General features: G+C 34.2%; 1 pseudogene; it reads left to right on the top strand.

Annotated features, from left to right (window-relative positions):
• Positions 1 to 1,807: 1,807 nt before the first annotated feature.
• On the top strand, positions 1,808 to 22,260 carry LOC113922388 (annotated as a pseudogene).
• The last annotated feature ends 208 nt before the right edge of the window (positions 22,261 to 22,468 follow it).

Here is a 22,468-nt window from a genome sequence, read left to right on the forward strand (position 1 = left end):
TCTCACACTAGAAGAGAAGAATATTTACCCTGATAAAGAGCATTTACTCTTGGTTTTTCTCATCAATCTTTTGTTCTTTTTTTTCCCTCTGTACAAGTATTTTACATATATATTTAATCATTCATATTTCATATTTTGATGCCTTAACAAACTGGAACCTTATGGGACCCAGAACCTTTCTAAGAATATTAATAAACCGCAGGACCTTCCCAGGCCTCCAGAACCCTCTGGGAACAAAATGGACAGGTAATTTTAAATAAAGTGTGTTTGGGTCGGCCAGCTGTATGCAAGGGAGCGGTGCTCAAACCCGACCCACTCACTCACCCAGGGTCCTCGGTAATGAGCGGAACTTGAAACTCAAAACAGTTCAGCCGCGGGCGCCTCGCCGGTCCGTCTCCTCCTCCCATTGGCTGCCTCGGATCCCGTTCCTCGGGGTCAAAAACTTTTAAAAAATGACTAAAAAAGACAATTTTGGTGATAAAAACAAATCTTATCTAACACTTCTGGAAGCGGACAGTCTCCTTTCAGAGACCCGCAATATGGGGCGGAAGGCAAGAAGCTTTTCTACCACAATAACGAACAAAGAAGAGAAAATAGAAAATACTTTGTGGACTAGGGCCCCACAGTCACTTGTTTGGGGTGAGAAGGCCAGGAGTAGGTGTGGCGTTTGCGGATTGGCTGACTGGGTATCCAGTGGAATATTTGCATAACTAAGTTCCGGTTTGTTGAGGTGGCACGTGGGGAGCCAACACGCCCGCGGCGTCTTGGGCCTAGAAGTTTCTATTTCAACGCATCCCAGGGAGAGGTGTGCTGCAGCCCCGGCGGTGGGAGAGAAGCTTGCTGGCTTTCCTGGAGCACAGGTGCTTCTGCGTCACAGGGTAAGAGTGTGGGTATGACAGCCCTCACTCAGTGAATAGTTGCCAAATGAATCAAGTGTAATGACAAACGGACAGTCCTCGATTAATCCCCTAAATGTTTATGGAGAATATATTCTCCATATGTCTAGACACTAGAACATGACCTAGGAAAATACCTGCTTTCTATGGAGCTTAGATTCTTGTACGGAAATAAGCCAAACCCAAATAAGTAAAATAAGTACATTAGATGGTAGTAACGCTATGTGAGAAGGAGGGTCAAGAGAATTGGTGTTGCTATTTCAATTAGGTTGATTTGGGAGGCATAACTAGAAAAATAAATATTGGGGCGCCGGGGTGGCTCAGTTGGTTCAGCGTCTGCCTTCACCTCAGGTCCTCGGTGGAGAGCCTGCTTCTTTCTCCCTCTCCCTCTGTCCCTCCTCCTCGTTTGTGCTCTCTCTCTCTCTGGCTCGCTCTTGCTCTCAAATAAATAAATAAAATCTTAAAAAAAAATAAAAAGTAAATATTTTTAATAAAAACCTAAAAATGGGGAGAAAGCAAGTCATTCCTGTTTCTGAGGAAAGGTATTTCCAGCCTGAATAAACTGTTTAAATGTGGATGCCTCGCTCCACGTAAGGCTAGTGTTTCTAGACCAGTCCGCAAGGGAGTGAGTGAGAGATCCAGTCAGAGACGTTGGAAAGAGGGCTGTATACAGCTTTATAGGTCATTGTAAATAATTGGGATTTTACTCTGAATGAAGTAGAAATCCAATGGTAAGTCTTAGGCAGAGATGTGATTTTTGTTTTAGAAGGATGGCTCTAGCTGCTATGTTAGCACTGGACCTTTGTGGTATGGAAGTAAGAACAAGGGCAGGGAACCGTTTGGTTGGTGGCCAGTAGATGCAATGGATGCAAAAGAAAACAGTTGTTGGGACAAGGAGGGTAACAGCGGCAATGGCGAAACATGACCAGATTCTGGGTCATTTTCAATGTAAAAACAATAAGGTGTACTGTTATATTGGATGTGGGATGTGAGGAGTTAAAAATAACTTCAAAGTTTTCGACTGAGCAACTGAAAGAATGATGATGTAATTTATTGAGCCTGAAAAGAATAGTGAGGCAAGTTAAGATAGAAAGGATGCATGGATTTTGTTTTTCTCAAGTACAGTTTAATAATTGATAGATAATTCTATAGTGTTCAAGGACATTTTAATTTTCTGATATACTCAAAATTAACATGCCATCACGCTTGGAATAGAATTTTTATTTTTAACTCTTCCCTTTCATATGTTTGATTTTTACAATTCATGTATTTATGTATTCTATATTGTCACTCCTATGCCATGTTTTGTGTGCAAGTTTGGACTTCTGTACTCTTCATGCTGTCAGAGAGCTAAAATTTTCATTATTGCAGTGTCATCATCTTTCTCTGTATAAGTGTTTGTGATTTGTGCAATTAGTTGGATATTTTATTGAATCTTTCCTTATTTAATATAAATTACTAGAAAATGGAAAAATGAAAGGGCTGATACTAGATATAAAAAGATGGGTCATAAACATAATGCAGTTGTGACAAAGATGGAATTCATTAAGGATGCTGAATGAAGCAACTCTAGTTTCAGTTCTATGATCCTTAGACTTAATCTGATTGTTTCTGTGTGAACTGTGAAGGGGAAAAATCAAAATTAAAGAACATGTGTGTGGTGCTAGAAAAAATATTGTCATACTTAAGACCTCCATAAAAGAGCACAATCAATGCAGTGTCAATCTGTTGTTCAACTTTAAAAATAATATTTAATTTTCATAGCTATTTTTATAAACATTTAATATATATAGGGGGAACTACTTATAATGATGTCTAATCAATATGTTATGCATCACGTTCTATAGAATTTTGTTGATTAAACATTATGCTTTCTATAATAAACAAATCTCAAGTGCTTGTTACCAGCATATTCACAGTTTATGTCTTTACCAAAAAAAGATTTGTGTCAGTTTAACCAGCTAGTCAGATAATAATCAATGGAAAATATATTAGCCAGGTTACTGGGCGAACTGATAGAATTAATATGGTCAAGTTGTTTACACACATATTAAGGACATACTTGCAAAATTACAAAATTGTTCTACAATTAATGGAAAAGAAGTTACTCGAATTACCATACCATCAGTTAACTGACAAGAGACCAAGTTAGTATTGTCATAGTGTAGAAATGCTGTATGTCCTCAAAAACTTCTTTGCTGAAATCTTGACTTATCCTACAACTGATATGTTTATATCTATCATGTGATTTTTTTATTTCCTGTTAATGTCTAAATATTCCTATATCTACTCAAAGTTTATTTTGTAAATGATGTAAAATTTGGAAGAATTTTAGTTTTGCTTGGATGATTTTTTCCCATCTCACACCATACATAAAAATAAATTTACAAAGGCTTCAATTTTGAAAATAAAAATTAAAAAACATTAGCAAACATAAGAGAAAAGCAGAATAAATAACAAAAACAATGTAAGACTGGTTACATGGACATGGACTGACTGTATAGGGAAATTTTTTTTTTTAAGTTAAAGGTCAACCATTTGGAAGTTCTACAAAGCAGATAAAGGATACACTAAATGTATAAGGGATTCTTGAAGTCAGTAAGATAAAGATGAAATACTTAGTGTATAAGTGGGCAAAATATGAAAAAAAATTAACAATAGGTCTATAAAAAAATCAAGCTTTAATGTGGAAACAGTCCTCATGACCATTGTCAGATGAATAGGTAAAGAAAATGTAGTATATACATACAATGGAAGTTTATTGAGCATTTGAAAAAGATGGAAATTCTGCACTATGGGACACAAGGAGGAACCTTGAAGACATTATGCTTAGTGAAATAAGACAAATATTGCATGATTCCACTTACATGAAGTATCTAAATTAGTCAAATTCATAGAATTGAGGAGTGGAGTGGTGTTTGCCAGGTCTGGGAAAATAGGAAATGGGGTTACTAATCAACCAGTATTCAGTCAAGCAAGATGAATAAACTCTAGAGATTTGTGTACAACCTTATATCTATAGTCAACAGCAATATTTAGTACCCTTAAGAAGATAGATATGTGTTAAGTGTTCTTTCCACAATAAAATTTAAATAAATTCAAGCTTTACCTTAAACAACAGGAACATAACATTTAGGACATCAGGGGACCAAAGAATGTGACAGACATGAGTCATAATGTTCTATGATAAGGGTTCAGGGAAGTATCTCAGTAATCCATCCCAAATAATCTGGTTTTAAAATTTAATTTAAAGGTTTTCTTTGTTTTCAATTTTTTAGCAATGAGACTGTATTAAATATGTAAATAGAAAAAGAATTATGAAAAATTTAAAAGATTTATGAGAGATTTCAGTTTATAAGCAGTTGGCAAATTGCAGAAAATAGAGAATGTAAAGTATAAATCAGCGCAAAATTTCTAGAGGAGCAATGTATTAATACATACCAGGTCCTTTATTTTTTTTCCACATCATTTAGCCCAAAAATCACAAAGAAAGCAAAAAGAAAGAAGGAAAGAAAGAGAAATAGAATGTTTTGTGAGTTTTAGCTATGGTCATTATAGCACAGTTTATAATATTTAAAAAAGAAATAGTCTGTCCAAAAATAATTTAATTACAGTAAAATTATTATAGCCATTTAATAGATTGCAATATACATTTTAAATATTTTCTAGATACATATTTATTGATGTAAAAACTAAATATGAAAGGCCATTTTGTTTTATAAAATTATAGATATGCAGATATTTTATATATACTATATGTTTTATAACGTATAGATATTCTGTAGATTGAAAGCCCAGAAACTCTTCCCAATGCCAGATCTCAATCATGATCCTCAAAAAATAAACACAGTTCTGCTTTTTAGGCAATTATTTCCCTGTATATTTTTATTTTTTTCATTATCTAAATATGCATTTTGGGGCACCTTGGTGGCTCAGTTGGTTAAGTGTTCGACTCTTGATTTCTGTTCAGGTCATAATCTCAGGGTCATGAGATCGAGCCCATGTTGGGCTCCACACTGGGTGTAGAGCCTGCTTAAGATTCTCTCTTTCTCTCCCTCTGCCCCTTCCCCCCACCCTCCCAATCCTTGAGCACACACTCTCTCTGTCTTTGAAAAAAAAAAAATGCACTCTAGACAACATAGTTTAATATTACCCTATTTCTTAAAATTTGGTATGTTGCTTAAGCCTCTTAATTTGCAAGTGCAAACTCTATCTTCCTCTTTCCCTTGCAAAATATCAAGTTGAAAAACACAAGCCATGGAACACTACATCAAAAACTAATGATGTAATGTATAGTGATTAACATATAATAAAATAAAATTTAAAAAAATGCAAAAAAAAGAAAACCACAAGCCATCTAAATTGCAAATTTCCTGTGTTTAGATTTTGCTGAATATGCTCATTTTGCAATTCATATGTTCCACTGCCCTCTGTATTTTCTGTAACTTGGGAGAAAGAAGAGTTAGGTCAGATTTTTTTGGCAAGATCACACATGATTTTGTTTATTTCTAGTTTGTCTTTTCTTTTTATGCTTAATGCCTATATCCATTAATTCATTGATAATTGAATCTTATCATTTCTTGTTTAGTTATGTAAAGTTTTATATAAGTACCCCTCATCTGTTGAGTATTAATAGTGTTTTTATTTGTAGTGATAAAACATTAATACTCTTATTATCACTCAATAAAGTATTAATAAAATCAGTACTTTATATGGAAAAACAAGATACATGCTCAGTTTTTCTCTTTATTTTATAGATTTCCAGATAATTAATTTGTTCCCTCTCATCTCCTGAAGGTAACTAGATTGTTGTCAAAATACCATTAGAAACTCATGTATTGGGGCGCCTGGGTGGCTCAGTCCTTAAGCGTCTGCCTTTGGCTCAGGTCATGATCCCAGAGGCCTGGGATCGAGCCCCGCATCGCATCGCATCGGGCTCCCTGCTCCACAGGAAGCCTGCTTCTCCCTCTCCCTCTCTCGCTGTGTCTCTCTGTCAAATAAATAAATAAAATCTTAAAAAAAAAAGAAACTCATGTATTTGAGCATATTTGATGGGTTTCAGTCTTTTCATATAAATTCAATCCATTTTGAAGCTCAAATCTTTAGTTATAGCCCCTCCTCACATTGAATCTCATCTCCTTTTGATGTGATCATAATAGTCTTTGCAGTGACAAGTTACTCCAGGTTCATTTTGTGCATTTTCAGCCTCAGACCTGGAATCAGTCATTTCTCCAAGAAGCCCTCATGATCTTTAGCAGGAAAAGATCTTTTTAGTCTACAACCTGGATTCCAGCAGTATTCATTTTTACCTGATTTTTTTCTATATAACTTTGTGGCTGCAACTTAGAAGAAAGTAAATATTGATAGAACAATTAATTGATCAATAGATGAATCAAATGCCTAATGAGTTCATCCTGATTTCCAGTTTAACTTCAGGCCTGCAGGACTATTCAACCTCTTCCACTTTATATATATATACTTCTTTTCTTTTACCTTCAGAATTCTGTTTTCAGGTACAGAGAGGGGTGATGAAATTAGTGTACAGTAATTACTTATTTGCCTTATCCCACATCACACCCACATTGTTGTCCATATAACAATGCGAATACCTCGAAACCTGCAATGATTACCAAACACACTTAAAAGATTTTCAAATGCCTTATTTTTTGTCCTCAGTTAGTTCTAACTTGACTATATCTACTTTGTCCTAGGATATAGCAATTATATTCTGTATTCTCTCTTCATTTAATCTTAGTTCTGTATAGATAGCTATATATCCAAGGCTTATTATCATATGAAAATCTGAATTTTTATAAGTTTTCTGAATTTTTGAAAATAAGCTTGTTTCAGAATAGGTTCTCTAACCTTCACAGAACTCTCACTTCTGATTTTTTTTTCAATTAGTATTTAAAAATATGACATTCTTCTGGTTCAGTTCTCCTCCCCCACTTTTATCTAGACCTTTTCTTTTCTTCATTTCTATTGCCCTTATCCTAGTAAGTTTTAATTCAGTAATTCAGTTCTTAGTAAGTTTTTTCCCTCTCTTAGTATGGAACTCTGTTCTGGAAGGGAGCCATGCTTAATCAGTTTCAAGAATTAAGAGGGGCTGGGCTGCTCCAACCCCTTCAGACTTTCCTATAGACCTTTGCACTGACCAGCTGTGGATTAGACAAAACCCCTCCTACTTTAGCTGTTTTCAAATTGGCCCATGGTGACTACACTGTCCTCAAATCTTTTTTTTTTTAAAGATTTTATTTATTTATTTGAGAGAGAGAATGAGATAGAGAGAGAGAACATGAGAGGGGGGAGGGTCAGAGGGAGAAGCAGACTCCCTGCCGAACAGGGAGCCCGATGCGGGACTCGATCCCGGGACTCCAGTATCATGACCTGAGCCGAAGGCAGCCGCTTAACCAACTGAGCCACCCACGCGCCCCAGTCCTCAAATCTTAAGACACATGACTGTTTCCTATGCTCCCACTGTTCCAAAGACCGGCAACACAGGGCGTGTAGCTATCATGTTTCCTCCCCACTCTATTTTGGGTTTGGGGAAATATAACGTAATTTCGTTGTAAATGTGGTCCATCAATTTTGGTTTACTGTTTAATTGGTCTGTCTGCTTTTATACGGATGTTTGAGGAGATTAAATATTATGCTACTGTCTCATTTTCCCAGAATCCCTTGTTCTTATATTGAAACGAATTTTTCATGATGGAGGAATATGTCCTTAAATAAAAATAACTTCTCCTTTCAGTATTCCTATTTTAAGGGATTAGGAGTCTAATAACTGCATTTTGTGTGTAAAATAGAACAAATTTTGGCAGCACCTATGCCAACCAATTAAAGTAAAAGCATAAACCAGAGCTGAACACAGTGCACCAGAAATTGAGTTAACATTGGGCAAGTATCCTTTGGCTCTTTCCACAAAAATCTGCACTGTAGACAAATTGCAATAAACGAGACTGACAGTTATTCAGTATTGGTCTGTTTAACTTCATGTGAAGAGCCAAAGCCTGAGATTTCTCTTCAGCAACAAAATTAGTTAAAATAGTCAAATCTGTTTTGTTTAATGCAGTTTTGTATCAATTATTTTTTTAAATTACTAAATGTTATTTGAGAAATCAGTCTACAGTTATCCCTGCCATCCATCCCCTCTGGTTTCACTACTTCTATCAGAGAACTTTGCCTTTGGGAATATAAACATGTGGTGTATTTTGCAAAAATGTATTCCAATGCTTATAAAGTCATAGTGTATTAGATTCTGTGGTTACATTTATTTACCACTGGGCTATTGCATAAGAAGAGTAAGTCATATATAACTTTGTATAAGCTACGATTTTATGACAATTAGTTGGAGCAACTATGCTAGGAAAAGTTAGCTCATTTGTAAAGTGGTGGTAAAAAGTGTTCTACTCTTAATCCTCTACTTTGAAAGTTTCAACTGTTAAACAGTTTAAAAAGTTTCAGAAGTACAAAACTATTTCTGTGTGCATTAGGTAAGGTTTCTAGGAAATTCTGATTAGAATAACAAAGAGTTTCCTCAGTTTTTACACATGCCTAAAAATGTATCATCTTTTAGATTTGATTATTTGAACAAAATGCATTTGAGAGAATATACTACACAGAATAACACATGGACTTTGAGGACTATACACCCAAGTCCTCACTGTGATTTTGCTGTATGCTAGGTGCATGACTTTGAAGAAATACTTCTATATGTACCCCAGCTTCCTCCTCTAAAAATTGAGAACAGTAATAATACTAAACTTATGGGATTGTTATGAAAATTAAATGATATAATAAATACAAACCAACTTTTACTCTGGTGTACAGTCGTAAAAACTTTGAACGTAAAAAGCATCACAAATTTTACATGGCCAAACTAGAATACTTTTTTCGCCCATCTAACATCCCTACTACAGCTTTTGACATGACTCACTCCCTTTCTTCCTTCAGTTCATTGTTCAAAGATGACAATAAATAGTATATGTTAAGGATATCGTTCATTTACTAATGGTGCCACTCATTCTTCAGTAAAGTAAACTCATTCTTCAGTACTCTGTAGAAGTTTTCAACAACTTTATGTCTGAAAAGGTGGATACTAATTACTAAATCTGACTTTTTTAAAGATTAGCAATCAAAAAATGGATATATCTGATTTTAGATTAGGGCCTCATTTTATAATAACTGAATTATTTTCAAAAAGTTCTATTTTCTTTTATGTAGTCATGCACTAATTTATAGATTAACATATTTTATCAACATTTGAAAATATCCTTTTTTTGAAATTTCCTATTATCTTTGGACTAAAATGTTAAATTATTCAGCTTTTTCCAATGAATAAAGTATAATATAGGGAAAGATTTCCTTGTATTTGATGTATTTCCTATATTTAATAAAAATAATTGTGGAGTAGTTTATACTTAAGTTAGTGGAATGAATCTATTTCCTTAATAAGGATATTTGTCATTTAGATATATATTTTCAAATATAAGTTTGAAAACACTGCCTTTCACTGAGATCTCTTTCATTCATAGTGACAGAGGAACCTAGGTCTCATCTGTATTAAACACTCTGACATACTCTAAGAAATAAAAGAAGGTCAATGTGCTTGCAGCATAGAAAGCAAGAGGAGAATAATAGGTAATGAAAATACATTAGTAGTCCACAAGGAATTTCACATACTATTTATATACATGTTTTTGATATGTTAAAGTTTGTATGTATGCATAAATTTTAATTGCTATAATATAATCAGAAAGGATTAGGATTACTTTTAATATTAGCATTTCCCCACTTTTGTAGTTTCTACAAAGATGTTTAGGCCTGTAATCACCTTAGTTGCAATTTTTTTTATGTTCAAATTTTTAATGTTTAAATTTTAGGGCCTAAAGCAAACTTTGCCTTCACAACACCTCTCCTCCTAGCATTAGCTTTACGAAGGCCTGAGCTTACTGAGAGAAGAGGAAAAAGTGTGCTTTTAGTAGTGGTGGTAATGGTCAGATTTATTTCTATTTTACTTTTATAAATAATGGGATATTTCTTAAACACTAAAGTAGTACAGTAATATTCATACGTTACATTAAGGTAACTTAAAACATGACTTTAAAATGCAATGAAAAGCTATTAAGAGTTTATGCAGGTGAGTTACATCACGTAAAGGTATTTTTAAAAGACTACTTAAGAATATTTAAATCTTCATAGAAAAATAATTAGTTAAAGTAATTAAAGAGGCTGGTTAAAAGATTATTACAATAAAAACAACAAAGGATACATCCAATTTTTGACCATGGTCATGACAGAATTCTTATATTTAAAATATAGTTTTGACCTATGATAGAGGTAGGGAAATGTCAAAACTGACTTCCATGGTTTATAGAGAAACTGCGTATGGATGGTGCCACTACCCAGGACGGTAAGATCATGAAGGAATATTGGTGAATTTCTTAAATTACATGGAAAGCTGTTAAGTGGGCATTTGGTCATACAAGTTAGGAGCTCAGAAATATATCCTAGAATGAGATATATGAATCATGCCATTCATTCATGGAATGGTCATTTTTAAAAGCTGACTGTACAAAGTAAAAGACATGGTTGCTGTATTGGTGGCTATTTAGGATACAAGGATTAATTAGGAATTTTTCACTAAAAATATGTTAAGAGCTAGGTTTCATTAGCTTTTCTATGGTTCTCCTGTCATATTGATGTCAACAAAAAGGATATTCTCAGATATTCAAGGGCTTTGAAAAAATCACATCCATGACCCCTTGGTGAAAATTTAATCAAGATGTAATTTAAGTGACCAGGAGACAGGTTGAAATAAATCCAGATTTGGAAGCCATGGTGTAATAGAACTGACAGTGAAAAATGACACCAGTAAAACATGAAGTTAAGAGCAGTAAGGCATGCACATAAATAACTAAAATAAAATGTTGAAAGTAGTGTGTCCCCTGAGAAATGATGTACAAATAAAGTTCAATTTGGTATAGGAAATTGAAAATTTTTTCCATAGCAAAAGATCAGGAATATCTGAGACAGGAGGTGACTATAGAACTGGGTGTTTCGGGTAATTAGGATTTGAACAAGGAGGCATAGGAGAGAAATGATTAGGTGCTTCAGAAACCAGCAAGAGCAGTTCCAAGAGGCTGGACAATATACATAGGCTCCTCCCTGTGAGAGGAGCAGGCGTAGCAAGTGGAGCACTGGGTGACTCAGCTGGACAGCTAGTTTAGACCAAACTGAGTTTACCTTTCAATTTACATGTCATTTCACTGTCTTCCATCAAATGGACAATCATTATTTATAGGTCCAACCCAATAATTTTTAATTATCCTAATAGAATTAGAAATAAATAAAATCTTGCTTTAAGACTTCTCTTAAGGAATTCAGTTGTAACTGTCTGACATTTAAAATAAATTGTTCACGTTAAGGTAGGATTTCTTAAGCATTAGATCTGATGTTTATGCGATATCCTATAAGGAAAGATACAAGTAGGGAAAATAACAAAACAAGAAGGAAACAAAACTTTTCAATTTAATTTTTTTTCAGTATTAAAGATATGATTTAAAGATGTGATTTAGAGATATGATTATAAGGCACTTAAAGATGTAATTATAAGGCATGAATTGCAAGTCAATGCTAACTGACTATAAAAGAACTGTAATTAAAGAGAATTCTTAAAATGCTCCTGTACTTAGAAAGTGTGAAAATTACCAGAGGAGTTTTAGTTTGGTCAATAGAATGTGGTTTTAGCAAACAGATTAACTTTAAAAAGTATTATTCTTCAAAAGAAAATTTGATGAGTAAATTACTAGACAGAAAATTGTTCCACATAGTTGCAGCATGATGTACACTGTATATGAATGTGAGACTCTTAGAGTACATATAATTTTATAAATCTTTTACTTATTTCAGGCTCATGCTTGCACCGATGTTAATATTAAATTCCTAAATACACAAAACAAGTAATTCAATAAATACTTAAAAATAGGAGAGTTAAAATTTTGTTTAATTCATCATAATTTAAAAAAAAGCCTTATTTTCCATGAGTTTTCTGTTTCTTAGTGTAATGAAATACTTCCTGTCTGACCTTCCCCCTGCTTTTTTACAACTTAGAATGGTAGCACAGACTATGTAAATTATTGTAAGCACATAGTCAGAAATCTATAGAACATTTAACAGAACTAAAGGAAATCAAGCAAAAGAAAAAAAATAAGGATTGCAGCAAAAATGATGCCTATAAAAAACTGTTTTCATTACTCTTTCCTGTCTCATCACTATCTATACTTGGCATATTCTTCTTCCACTTTTGTTCATTAAAACTGAACTCAGATGGCATTTTCTCAATAATCTTTCTTTTCTGTTCTCCCAGAATGTGAGATAAGAGTCAGGTTATATACTTGAAATCTGTCATCAGATAAACCTAATTTGTGTCTAACCCTTGCACTCCTTACTTTGCAAATTTGAAGTTACTATTCTATCCTAAGGGGACAGAGAGAGATAAGTGTCCCTGCCTCAGGAATTTCTATGAGGATTTAATGAACTTGTATATGTAAAGAGCTTAGAATTTTTACATGTTGTATAATATTTTCCTGTTGTACTGTAAATGCTTCTGCTCTATGGTCCTTATTCTCTGATTTTTCCTTAAATTCACTCTGATGTAATTATTCTGCATCCAAAACACTGAAAATCAATGACCAACAACCATGGCGGTAAATCCAATGTTATTTCTTAATTCTCATCAAATTGCAGCACTGTTGGACTAAATCAATTGATTACTACCTCCTCAGGAGAATATTTTAATGTTTGGCTTCCAGGGCCACTCCCCATCACTGTTTTTTTCCTCTTCAATCACTGGCCACTCCTTCTCAGTCCCATTTGCTGATTCCTCATATCCTCAGTCTCTTAAAGATGGAGAGACCCAAGGCCCATGAGCCTCTCTGCTCCATACCCACTCCCATGATAACCTCATGCAGCCCATATGCTGAAGGCTCTTATATTTGCATCTACTATGAGCGCAATATTTGTCTATACAATGGTCTACTTAATGTCTCCATTTAGATATCTAAGAAACATTTCAAACTTGATCTCCTTTGCACCAGTTCCCCCATCCCAATCTGCTCTAGTCTCATTCTCCCACACGTCTCAAATGATGGTAGCTCTATCCTATTTGCATAGTCCCAAACTCAGGTGTCTTCTTTGTTTCTCTCTTTTTCTCATACACCACATCAAATCCATTCATTGGCTAAACTTTAAAATATATAGTATATAGAATTAGACATTTTCTTACCCATCAATTACTCTATTTTTTTAAGATTATTTATTTATTTATTTATTAGAGAGAGAGAGAGAGAGAGAGAAACAGCATGAGAGGGGAGAGGGTCAGAGGGAGAAGCAGGCTCCCCGCCGAGCCGGGAGCCCAATGTGGGACTCAATCCCAGGATTCCGGGATCATGACCTGAGCCGAAGGCAGTCGCTTAACCAACTGAGCCACCCAGGCGCCCTCAAGTACTCTATTTCTGTTCCAAGTCTGGATTATAATAAAAAAGCTCCTTGATTCCATTATCTGTTCCTCTAGAGTAGCTTTTTAATACAGACGCCTGAATGATCCTTCATAAAACATACTTAGATCGTGTTCCTCCTTTTCTCAAAAAAATTTGCAATGCCTCTCCATTTCATTTAGCACAAAAAAGAACCCAGTGTATTTAGAATGTCCTAAAAGTTTCCACAAATCTTTTCCCTACTTCTTTGATGTCCACCAAAGCCAATGGCTTCCTTTCTGAATGTTGAGCTTGCCAATTAGGTTTTTACCCCAGGATCCTTGGACTTGCTCTTCTCTCTGCCCATGATGTTCCTCATTCACAAATCCACAGGCTAGCTCCCTCATCAACTTTAGCCCTTCACTCAAATACAACTTTCTAAATAAAGAGGTTCCTCATGGCTGCCCTATTTTAACTTGCAGCACTCCTTATCTTCTTTCCTTGCTTTAGTTTTCCCAATAGCATGCATAACTGACTTTACCTGTACTTTGTCTTACATCATGAGAAAGTAATCACTGTGGGAGTGATTACTCCTCTCCCTCCCTGATAGTTCAGTGATAAACCTAAAACCTAATAACCTAGAACAATAGCTGGTGAATAATAGACCTGAAATAAATATTTGATTAATTTAATTGGGTTGAATTGAATCCTTTCTTTGGATATTGTGTTAGTCTGCTTGGGCTGCCATTAATAACAACAACAACAAAAACAACAACAAAAACAACAAAAACATAGGCAGGTTGGCTTAATAGAAATTTATTTTCTTACAGTGTTGAAGGCTAGAAGTCTAAGATCAAGTTTCCAGTGCTGTTTCGGGTGATGACTCCTTGCTTGTTGACAGCCACCTTCTCACTGTGCCCTCAAAGGCCTTTCCTTAATGCATGCATATGAAGAGAGAGAGAGACAAGTTCTCTGATGCCTCTTCTTGTTAGGGCACTAACCTAATAAGAGGCTCAACTTCTAGGACCTCATATAACCATAATTACTTTCTTAGAGTTCCCATTCCCAAATCAGCCCTTTTGGGGGGAAGGGAGGGCCAGGAATTCAACATATGAATTTTGGAGGGACACATTCAGTACTTAACACATATCAGCTTTCCAATTGAGGCTGTGAACTTTCAGATATGGAGTTAATGTTGTCCATGTTTCTATGTGTAGCACCCAACAAATGAAAATGCTTATTAGTTTACCTAAAGATTGGGTGATGTGCATTGTCAGATTTTAAAAGACCACTTAAATATGTATGGAGCATTTACTATTTTATCATAAATGTATAGAGAAATTTTAAATTAGTCATGTTTCTTTAAAAACCACATGACTGTCCATTTTTTAATATTGTTTTGGAAAGCTTCAGAAAGTCTATAATTTGAAAACCTGAATTTGTACTTGCATTATTACTGAATGGGGTTCTATATAATATTTCTAATAGGAATCAGTAGTAAACATAATAAAAATGAGACTGCTTTGATAAATATCAGAATATCTCCACAATTTAAGTTCCCTTCTTTACTTGTTTTATATATGATACTATTTTTTCCTTGCATCTAGAATAAAGAATTCTCTTTATTCATACAATAAAAAATATTGTAATCTTTTTTTTTCCTTGCCCCCTGAGGTATATGCCCAGTTCATATTTGTTTTTTCTGTTATAAAATAACTCCCCCCTGCAGTGGTCTTCCCAAATACAGTGGTTTGTTTAAATGTAACACTAATAATTCATATACAGTTGTTCTTAAGTGAAATGTTTAAGAATAATCTGTCTTTCGATGAATGGATAAAGAAGATGTGGTATATATACACAATGGAATATTATGCAGCCATCAAAAGGAATGAGATCTTGCCATTTGCAATGACGTGGATGGAACTGGAGGGTCTTATGCTTAGTGAAATAAGTCAATCAGAGAAAGACATGTATCATATGACCTCACTGATATGAGGAATTCTTAATCTCAGGAAACAAACTGAGTGTTACTGGAGTGGTTGGGGGTGGGAGGGATGGGGTGGCTGGGTGATAGGCATTGGGGAGGGTATGTGCTATGGTGAGTGCTGTGAATTGTGCAAGACTGTTGAATCACAGATCTGTACTTCTGAAACAAATAACTCAACATATTTTAAGAAAAAAGGAAAAGAAGATAACAGGAGAGGAAGAATGAAGGGGAGTAAGTCAGAGGGGGAGATGAACCATGAGAGACGATGGACTCTGAAAAACAAACTGAGGGTTCTAGAGGGGAGGAGGGTAGGGGGATGGGTTAGCCTGGTGATGGGTATTAAAGAGGGCACATTCTGCATGGAGCACTGGGTGTTATGAACAAACAATGAATCATGGAACACTACATCAAAAACTAATGATGTAATATATGGTGATTAACATAACAAAAAAATTAAAAAAAAAATAATCTGTCTTCCAAGTTCAGCAGTGTCTTCAGAAACTCCTATTAACATCCAGCAGATTGTTATGAGCTATTCATTTAATCTAAAAAGTACTTCTCCATTCTTTTTTTGTTGTTGTTGTTAAATGTATGTGGATAATTAATGAAATAAAAATGTTTCAAGGGATTCCAGGTGATGCACAGTGTACAGTAGATTCTGGGGCTAAGTCAGTTCTAGATATTAGTATCTTCACTTGTAGAATTAGGATTATATGCTAACATACCAAGTACACAGAAAGACTGACTTATAAAAATAGCAATTCCTAATCAACAAAGTGGAATAAAACAGGAAGGAAGAACATAAAAGACATGATTAACCAAAAGAATAAAAGGTTCCAAAGCTATGGAAGTTTAATAGAATAAAAGCTTAGGTACAGAATCGAAAAATGATTTGATTTAGCCAATTTCTATAGAAAATAAATATACAGATTCCCACTTTTATTCTAATTTAGAGCATTTTTTTTTCTAATTTAGAGCATTCTTAAAGTAATACCTCCAAAACAAATTGAATCATACCCATCTTGTTTGGGAGATACGTCAACAGATAAAGTTACTAAGTTCCTTTGACAAACATTCTACATATGTCTAATTTATTTTAATTTTGTCAGCAAATATTTTCTCATGCCATGTATCAGAAAGAGATTTTTTTTCCTCCTAAGGTATACACATTGAATCACCATATTTTTATATTTTTTTATAAATACAGCAAAAAACCTTGTCTAGGAAAATAATTTTCAAATTCTTTTGGCTTGACAAATAACTTTGGTCTGTTTATTGCTCTTCAAGAATAACATTTAATTTAAACAATTTATTCTGCAGTAGTGACAAATCTAAGATTTTCTGCTAAGAAATCTCATCCCATTCCCCTCCTGTAGTTTAGCTCAATGAACTCTAAAACTAAAATTTCAAATAATAGGTATACATTGAGTTACTCCTAAATAATACTTCAGAATGCAACAGGCTTTGTAGTAAATCTGAATGTAGGAATGATTCCCTACAGATGCCAGAGACCCAGCACAGCCATTGTATTATTAGTTACACCAGGAAGCCTTGTCACAGGACATGACTGCTGAACCTGGAAATACTCTGAAATGTCACAGACCAAATCTCCATTGCCATATAGAATCTACAGAGACCTGTAAAGGTATTTTAAGTTGGATTGACATTACTGCTTCCTTAAAAATTTAGCTTTCAAGAAGCTAATGTTCTCTGGGTCTATTGTTTGCTTCTTCCTATATTGTATGCATATCGTTTCTTGCTAATATTCTTAAATAGCTGTAAATTTTGTTCGATTCAAGGAGGTTATGGATTACAAATGAAATTAGGTATTGAACAACTTAGAGGAAAAAAAAACAACTTTCACGTTTTTTTAAGATGTTTAAAACATTCACAGATCCTAAGCACTAACAACAACAAAAATAATTTATTTTATAAAATAGGTGTTTAATTTGATAATAATGAAAAATTCACTATATAAAACTACAGAAATAGTATAAATGTTAAGAAACTTTTCATTTACACATTATCAGAATTGCTAATCAGGGAAAAATGTAAAATTCAAATTAAAAGAAAACTAGAACTATGCTTTAAACATTAAAGTGTGAATTGGACAATAGAGGCAATAATCTAGATAACTAAAATTAAACCAAAAAACTTCCATGATCATTTCCAAATTTTTAAGCATTTTTTTTTCTAAGTAGGTTCCATGGGGACCCAGTGTGGAACCTAACATGGGGTTTGAACTCATGACCCTGAGATCAAGACCTGAGCTGAGATCAAGAGTCAGATCATTTCACTTAAGAAAGTGAAATGTTTAATTTAAGAATAATCTGTCTTTCAAGTTCAACAGTGTCTTCAGAAACACCTGATTAACCTGAGCTGAGATCAGGTTACTGAATAGGGTTCTATATAATAATTCTAATAGGAATCAGTAGTAAACAAAATAAAAATGAGACTGCTTTGATAAATATCAAAATATCCCCACAATTTTAGTTCCCTTCTTGTTTTATATACAATACTATTTTTTCCTTGCATCTAAAATAAAGAATTCTCTTTATTCTGAGCCACTCAAACACCCCATTTTTAAGCATTTTTAAAAAGATTTTATTTATTTATTTGACAGAGAGAGAGAGAGTGCACATGCACAAGCAGGGCAAACAGCAGGCAGACAGAGATGGAGGAGCAGGCTCCCCGCTGAGCAGAAAGCCCAATGCGGGGCTCGATCCCAGGACCCTGAGATCACTACCTGAGCTGAAGGCAGACACTCAACCAAGCCCCTTAGGCATTTTTAATGGCAAACATTTTTGCCTGATTGTTGGGATAATTTTTTGTAAATTCTCTACTATGTATAGGCACAGCTTTAAAATCAATAAGAACATGGGGCAAAAAAGCTAGTTGTATATTCAGGAAATAATAGTTTATTAAAATAACCGATTTAATGCTTACTTGTGTTTATAATAATGATGTCCATGTTATTTTAATATGAAAGTAATTTTTACTTGAAAAAAATTGTTCAAGCTCTTCTATACTGTTAGGAGTTAGTTAAATAGAGGTAGTCAGGGTGAGGGTCCCCAACAAGAAAATATGGAGTCAGGACAGCTAAAATAAAATAGCACTGACATCCTATTTTGCAGCTTAGACAGGACCACACTGACATTCTGCTTTGCAGCCTTTGCAGAAATGACTTCTGCAAAACGTCCTAAAATAAGACAATTAACCACAAGAGCATTTGTCAATATCATGGTCAAGGGGCAGTTAAGACCTAAGCCCCCACATGTCAGCAAAAAAGGGACCATCAGCATGTGGACATTAACCTACTTGGTAGACAGATATGTGACTGAAGCCCTGATTGGCATGACTCAGCACACCCTGCTTGCTTAAGTTCTGCAAAAGACCTCATAAAAACCCCTAAACTTAGAAATAACGAGGGCAACCCACTCAGGTCCCCCTCCCTCCCAAGGAGCTTTGTACTCTTGCTCAATGAACCTTGCTTTGCTGCCCACCACTCTTCGTCTGGTCTACCTCTTCATTCTTCGAAGTGGCATGGCTAAGAGCCGCGGGCACTAAGGGGACACAAAATCCTGTAACAGTACCAGATATATCTAGAAAATAATTTCTTTAGATTTCTGAAATTGTTTGGAATGTTTATAGATTCTTGTTGTTTTACTGTGTCTCAGAATTTACACTGTATTATAAAATGATTTCATGAGGGCCTAGCCTCTGATGAGATCTTTTTTGGGGTAGGCAAAGGAAGAATGCTAATGCATGTCCATCAGCATTCTATTTAAATTAGCATCAGAATGTTGGCTTTCTCATGAGGGCATATTGTGGCCTATTTTGAAGCCACCCTCCTTAAGATATACATAGTACAGAGTCCAACACAAGCTGTGTGTTGCAAGCACTTAAAATGTGCCTAGTGCACTGAGGAACTAAATTTTAACTTTCATTTAATTTTAACTAACTTAAAATGAAATTTAAGGAGTTACTATAGCTTGTGGATACCACCAGAGAGTGGGATTCTATAGGAAAAGTCAGTTTTATTTTGTGAAGTGTTATGTGAAGAAACATTTTAGAGAAAAAAAGTATACACATTTTCATGGCAGTTACAGACGTGTGGAAACTTCTGTTTTATATTTGTAAGACAAATTGAAAATGGCAATTAAAGCTCAAAATATATATTGATTACTTAGAAAGTTAGAAACAATGGGCCACAAAATTTACTGATACAAAGAGGGTAAAGGAAAGTAAAAGATTTCATAACATGTAGATGATTAATGATTTTACAATATCAGTCTTTTTATAGATGTTATAAAACATTATGAAGGGGCTTATATCTCAGAATCTGAAAATTCACAAGATGCAAGTACTTGAAAAGTGAAATTTTAATCATAAATATAAGGCAGTATGTTCTCTCTTTGAGTTGTCTGTGAAAACCCTATCTGTTATATAAGTCAGGTAGAAAGCACAAGTCATGGAAAGGGGGATTGTGTTTTTCAAGTAGCACATAAATCTGAAGCTGATAATTAGAGTTCAAGAGTTTTATTGAGATTATAGTTTTGTTTTCCTTCAACATCATAAATTTAGCAAAGGATTATTGGAAATAAAGATAAAATCACAATGTAGCTGTTAAATTATTCTGCTTTCTTGAGGACTTTCTGAAAAATTATGTTAATATGAATACGTGTAACATTTTATAATTATGCTAAGATGTGTACAGAAAATAACCTGTCAAGTTCTTATTTATCTAGCAGGGAATTTAAACTTCTTTAGTGAAGTTATACTTATAAATTTTTGCTTCATTTCACATTTAAGTAATTACCAATGAGTTTGTTTTAAGATTGCTAAAAAAATCAGTGTTTTTTATGTTTAAAATTATAGACATAAATATCTGAGATGAGTCTAGCTAATAGTCATATGTAAGGACTTTTTTGTTTTCTAGAGTTTATCCTCTACTGTACATTTATGTTAAATATAATTTAATAAAAAATTTTAATAAAATTTCTAGTCATGAACTTTGAAAGTTCACTAAAAGATATTTAAGATAAAGAACTAAATATTTTATCATACATATCATACATGTGAGTATGTCATTTGGGAAAGGGTTTTCCTGCAGGCCAGTGTTGTGTATTTCACTACATATTATATTTGTCTCCAGAACTAGTTAGCAAGAGTTATGGAGTAAATCCACTATGATGTAAAATATCAATTACATTTTCCTTATGCACCAGTATCTCCTTTTGTCCTTTGCTGCTGCTGTCCAGTGCTGCCATTTGTGTGTATCTGTGTGTCTGCATTATAAAATAATCCATTTGGAGGCTAGTGAAGGGGGAATATTTTGTTTTCTGTTAATTCAATGACAATTTCAATACTAAGCATTCTTGGGGCACCTGGTGGCTCAGTCAGTTAAGTGTCTGACTCTTGGTTTAGGCTCAGGTCATGATCTCATGGTTCGTGTGATCAAGTCCTGCATGAGGTTCCATGCTCAGTGGGGAGTTTGCTTGAAGATTCTCTCCCTCTGATCCTCACCCTGCTCATGCAAGCATGTGTGCTCGTGTTCTCTCTTGCTCTCTAAAATAAATAAGTAAATCTTAAAAAAAACCTAAGTGCTCATGGAGAAAGTAAGATGTTATAGGCAAAGCCTTTTTTTGCATTGTGTATAATGGGAATAAAAATTAACTCATATACTTTCTATTGGGTTTGTTCATCATGACATAGTATATTCCAATAAGGTCATGCATAATCCTAACTAAGCCAACTTCTGAAAAGAATATTTATCTCATTTGCTCTCTCTAAATACAGAATTTGAACAAAAATTTCTAGGTGGGCCCAGTCAGGCTTTATATTATCTAAATGGATTTTTAAATCAAGAAAATTTTGTAGAAACTTTGGAAATAATTTTATTATTTATTATTTGCTATATGTATAAATAATATAATATAAATAATTTTATATTATATATATAGATGAATAATAATTTTCACATTTTGGTAATAAGTATAGAAAAAACACCCATGAAACTATCACCCAACTTAAGCAGAAGATTGCAAATAATATTATATGCATAATTCTTATTTATGATTTAATAACTAGTCATTCAACATGGTTCAATCCAGAGTCTTGATTTTGTTATCAAATAATTTTTACTGCCACACACATTACTCTTTTAAAGTGTTTCTTCAATGATTATTAAGAACAGAATCATGTAGCACATAATTATATCTCAGTTTAATAGTACTATTAAATATTTATATTTAATATATGCTCCTATAGATAGTCAAAATAAACAGAACACCAAGAACAGTTACATCAGAACAGACTCTATTCTTGTCCAAACATACCACATCCTACTTTAGTATCTTTATAAAGTGAAACATGCTTGTGCTGACCCTTTCATGACTTTTAAAACATTTCAATAATTTACAGTCTATTCCAACTCCCACTTAGTACTTTCCTTTTATGAGGAAATTGGAATCCTCTTTTACCAGGGACTTGCCAACATAGGTTGTGTTTGCACCAAAACTATGAAGAAAGCAGTCTGGGTTATCACTGAGAAGTACTATGCACGTCTGGGCAACAACTTCCACACCAAGTATGTGTATGAGGAGATTGCCATTATTCCCAGCAAGAAGCTCTGCAACAAGATAGCAAGTAGCAAGCTATGTCACACATCTGATGAAGCCGATGCAGAGAGGCCCTGTGAGAGGTATCTCAATCAAGCTTCAGGAGGAGGAGAGAGAAAGGAGAGATAATTATGTTCCTGAGGTCTCAGCCCTGGATCAGGAGATCACTGAAGTAGATCCTGACACTAAGGAAATGTTGAAACTCTTGGGCTTTGTCCAACCTGCAGGTCACTTAGCCTACAATTGGGATGAATTCCAAAATGCCATGTGGAGCCACTTGAATCCTTCTGCCATTCTATAATATCTTCAGTAAACCTTGGAAAACAACATAGCAACAAGAACAAAAGAAATTGAAATAAAGTCCCCTATCCTAATATCATTTCTACTTATAATATTTACATATTATAAATTATAGCTATTATAGGGGATTTTGCTGTACACATTTCATATACATACACATACTATAGTTTTCAATTACATAATAGGTAG

This window comes from Zalophus californianus, chromosome 9 (assembly GCF_009762305.2).
Source record: "Zalophus californianus isolate mZalCal1 chromosome 9, mZalCal1.pri.v2, whole genome shotgun sequence".
NCBI classification, from domain to species: Eukaryota; Metazoa; Chordata; class Mammalia; order Carnivora; family Otariidae; genus Zalophus; species Zalophus californianus.